Source organism: Medicago sativa, chromosome 4 (genome assembly GCF_051527215.1).
Source record: "Medicago sativa cultivar Bolivia chromosome 4, Bolivia_mono, whole genome shotgun sequence".
In the NCBI taxonomy this organism is placed as follows: Eukaryota; Viridiplantae; Streptophyta; class Magnoliopsida; order Fabales; family Fabaceae; genus Medicago; species Medicago sativa.
In genome coordinates, this window is record NC_140752.1 from 22,059,816 (window position 1) to 22,064,886 (window position 5,071).

Below are 5,071 nucleotides of genomic sequence, written 5' to 3' on the forward strand. Positions count from 1 at the left end.
CTTCTTAGTCCTCAAATCCTCAGGAAAGTACTTCCTCAAAAACTCAGTCTTGAACCTAGCCCAAGTCACAGTTCCACCAGCCTCAAGCCTTCCCTTAGCATTGGTCCACCAATACTCAGCCTCTTCAGCAAGCATGTGAGTAGCCAGTCTGACCTTCTGATCCTCACTAGTCACCATAGCACGAAAGATCCTCTCCATGGCTTGCACCCAACTCTGAGCTCCATCCGGGTCATATCTACCCTTGAACGTCGGCGGACTGTTTCGCAAGAAACGATCAAGCCTTCGCTCCTCAGCCTCACCAGGATCACGATGACCAACTGCCGCCTGCTCATTAGCCTGAGCCAACACCTGAGCCATCGAAGCCAAAGCCTGAGCAATTGCCGCATCATCTCTACCACCAGCCATCTCACTTCTACACAAAACCAACCAACAGATAAGAACAACAGCACAACAACACAAGAACAAGTACCGAAGGTAACTCATTACCATTCGCATACTAACAGGGTAATTCAAAAAACACTAATCTACTAGTCTAGACAAGACTAACCAGGCTCTGATACCAACTTGTAACACCCTATTTCTATTAAAGCGATAAAACACGCGAATATAACAAATATTCAAGAAATAGATGCTACGTCTCAAATAAAACCAACTAACATCATGCATATATATAATACTTCAACGGTCACAGCGGAATTCAAATCATAAACTTCAACATATACATGCCATGGTCAAATATATCCTCATATGAAAATACTCCGAGTCCGACAAGTGGACAATAGCAACAACATAACAACAGAATCCAAACAACAACCAGACGCTAATCCTAATCAGAGCCTAGATACTACTACACTGACACGACAACGGAGAAAGCTCCCGTCGTCCGAACATCCAACAAGCAAACTCACCAAGCGTCTAATCCTGCACAACGTCTACCCATCCATACAGACAGGTAGGCGGTCGAAACCACTGGGGGTAAGTATTACATTAATCATAATCAAACCATAATAGACAGATGTATAATTGTAAAAGAGTTCACAAGTATTCTTAACATTCACATCATTCAATATCAACATCTCAAATTCATACCCACAAGTGTAACATACACACATCACAAAATCAACCATCTTAATCAACAATTAACATATTCAATCATCAACTCAAATGCATTTCAATTCACCAACAAGTATGCAATGGCTCTAGACTCATCTAGATGCATGTGGTACCAATTCTCCTCAAGGTCGTCACCCATGATGCAACAAAAACATCATTATCAACGGCTATAGTCAACGGCAATATGGATGTAACATCCGACACGACATATGATGCATGAACATATGACTCAATTCACTATGCATATGTTCACAACAATTCAACGGCTATAATCAACGGCTATAAGTCAACGGCTATAATCATCATTCAACTATATCATATAATTCATATCTCCACATAGTTCCTTACATTCCAAATAAAAGAACAATTACAACATATGATCACAAACATCATATTAATCACCTAACAACCATTCATACATCATCTCATAATCATATCAATCTAATCATAGAGGGTTCATAAGCAATTGGCCTTCAATGATCATTTTCAATCAAGTTCGTCTCAAAAGTCACAATATTGAAAATAATTGAGCACCTAAGCCAAAACCAAGTAAACGAGTTCAATTGCCTATGCCATGTATCCTCTCAAGTCACACATATGTACAGTAGAGATTACATAGGCATTTCATCGGCCAAATACGATGATTTCATAAAAATCACAAAGTTCGTCTCACCGAAACACTTTTCAAGAAATTTTCCATTTTCTAAGCAAAACAAGTTAGATCCATCACCTCATAGATTAGATAGTATTAAACACCTTAATGGAACACATAAAACCCAAGTTTGAAGTTTGGAAACAATCCATAAGGTTTGGGTCGACTTGGAAATAGTTATGCGGATTTTTCGTAAAATTTTCCTAAGACCACCTTGGAGTATTTTCCTCATAACTCACAAACCAAAAATCATATGCAGGTCAAACCAAAGCCTCTGGAAAGCTAACAAAATTATCTACAACTTTCATGTTTACGTCAAAAGCCAAATCAAAACAGAAATGTGAGAAAAAGACGCAAGAACACAGAACAGGAGTGCTGGCTTCTGATCTGGATCAGCTTCTGATCAGGATCAGCTTCTGATCTGGATCAGCTTCTGATCTGGATCAGCTTCTGATCAGGATCGCTTCTGAACTGGTTCACTTCTGAACTGGTTCGCTTCTGAACTGGTTCGCTTCTGAACAGTAGCGCTTCTGAACGATGCTTCTGAACAGTAGCGCTTCTGAACAGTAGCAGATTTTTTTAACCTTCACGTTTTCGACCATAAAAATCAAACCGTTACTCCGTTTTCGATGCCGTTTTCGCCTATACGCTCCTGACACTTAGCTCTATCATAATATACAGATAAATTCAAGTTTCAACCATCCCAAAATCATTTCTCCCAAACCTCACATAATCATTTTCTTTGCAAAACCGCTTAAACACCGACATTTCACACGAAAAACCCGTTTTCTCCCAAACAACTCGACTAACACAATCACAATATGAAAACAGAAATTCTACCAATTCCCATTCATCCAAAAACATCAAAAACTCAGTCAACAACCTCATATATCAAAATTTCATTTGGGTCCTTCACATGAACAACTTTATACAAATTTCACCAATTTGAACAACAACAACAAATCTCATCATAATTCATCATTTCAATGATACCCATTGCATCAATTCCTCAACAACACATGTTAAAACAACAACAACAACATTTGAACATGAACTCATCAACAATTCAACAACCACAACTTCATTTATCATCAATTTCATACAAAAACATATCATGTTCATTTCTACCCATTTTGACATACAAATTCAACAACAACAACACAATTAACATTCAATTCATGCATATAATCATGTCAACAAAATTAAGCACGAAATTCTACAACCAAAATCAAATTAAGCACTTAACCACAATTATGCAAAGAATTAGGGTAGAATTAAACTAAAGGATTATGATTAAAGCCTAACCCCCTTACCTCTAACACCAAGAATCTTTAATTCAAGCCTCAATTTAGCTCCTAGATGATGAATCCCCTCCTCTAGCTCTAGCCCTTGATCTTGTTCTACTCTCAAGCTTCTATCTCTTCTCTTCCCAAATGAGATGAAATGTGAAATGTTGTGAAACCTAATTTCCACCAACAACTAGAGTTTATATATGTGCTCTATTCAATTGGGCTTATCTCTCAAACCTTAATGGGCCTAACCCATTTCTATTCTAACACCCAAAATGTCACTACTCACTTAACGGTAAATTACAACACTAACGGTCACTTACCGGTAAATAAAATGTTTACTACACTCTCTCTAGTAACTTGGTAAAATAATACTCTTACTAAGCACTAAAATAATTCTCATCCAAAATTACAAAATTACCCCTACTCTCAAAATGACCAAAATGCCCCTAAGTCCAAAATGACTAAAATACCCTTCTACACCGAATTCTACAATTCCCAACCAAAAATACACACAGATGCAAATAATCACATAATAGCACACACAACACACATAAATAAATAATAAAATAAATCTAGCGAAAAATCGGGCTGTTACAGCCTAGCCTTATCAAATCGAAGCATGTAATAGTTCCAAGGAAATCTAACAAGCATATCTATGACTTCCATGGTTTATATTAGAATTTTCAAAAACGGCCAACATGGGGGTAATTTCCTTGTTAATTTTCGGATTTTACTCGTTTTTGACCCTTTTCTTTCACTAAAAAAGGCATAAAGTGGTCTAGCCTTATCGAATCGAAGCATGTAATAGTTCCTAGGAAATCTAATGAGCATATATACGACTTCCATGGTTGATTTTAGAAATTTCAAAAACGGCCAAAATGGTGGTAATTTCCTTGTTAATTTACGGATTTTACTCGATTTTGATCCTTTTTCGTTCACTAAAAAGGGCATAAAGTGGCCTAGCCTTATCGAATCGAAGCATGTAATAGTTCCTTGGAAATCTAATGAGCATATCTACGTCTTCCATAGTTGATTTTAAAAATTTCAAAAACGGCCAAAATGGTGGTAAAGTGAATTTCCTTGTTAATTTACGGATTTTACTCGTTTTTGACCCTTTTTCTTTCACTAAAAAGGGCATAAAGTGGCCTAGCCTTATCAAATCGAAGCATGTAATTGTTCTAAGGAAATCTAACAAGCATATCTACGACTTCCATGGTTTATATTAGAATTTTCAAAAACGGCCAACATGGGGGTAATTTCCTTGTTAATTTACGGATTTTACTCGTTTTTGACCCTTTTTCTTTCACTAAAAAAGGCATAAAGTGGCCTAACCTTATCGAATCGAACCATGTAATAGTTCCTAGGAAATCTAATGAGCATATCTACGACTTCCATGGTTGAATTTAGAAATTTCAAAAACGGCCAAAATGGAGGTAAAGTGAATTTCCTTGTTAATTTATGGATTTTATTCGTTTTTGACCCTTTTTCTTTCACTAAAAAGAGCATAAAGTGGCCTAGCCTTATCAAATCGAAGCATGTAATAGTTCCAAGGAAATCTAACAAGCATATCTATGACTTCCATGGTTTATATTAGAATTTTCAAAAACGGCCAACATGGGGGTAATTTCCTTGTTAATTTACGGATTTTACTCGTTTTTGACCCTTTTCTTTCACTAAAAAAGGCATAAAGTGGCCTAGCCTTATCGAATCGAAGCATGTAATAGTTCCTAGGAAATCTAATGAGCATATCTACGACTTCCGTGGTTGATTTTAGAAATTTCAAAAACGGCCAAAATGGTGGTAATTTCCTTGTTACTTTACGGATTTTACTCGATTTTGATCCTTTTTCGTTCACTAAAAAGGGCATAAAGTGGCCTAGCCTTATCGAATCGAAGCATGTAATAGTTCCTAGGAAATCTAATGAGCATATCTACGACTTCCATGGTTGATTTTAGAAATTTCAAAAACGGCCAAAATGGTGGTAAAGTGAATTTCCTTGTTAATTTACGGATTT

The 5,071-nt window shown here is 36.7% G+C and overlaps 1 long non-coding RNA gene across 1 annotated transcript; it reads right to left on the reverse strand.

The window, feature by feature from the left end:
* Positions 1-643: 643 nt before the first annotated feature.
* LOC146927110 (uncharacterized) lies at positions 644-3,635 on the reverse strand. The gene is made up of 2 exons (XR_015008164.1): positions 3,079-3,635; positions 644-932 (listed from the first exon to the last, which is right to left on the reverse strand). It is a non-coding gene; the product is annotated as an uncharacterized LOC146927110 (long non-coding RNA).
* Positions 3,636-5,071: the final 1,436 nt, after the last annotated feature.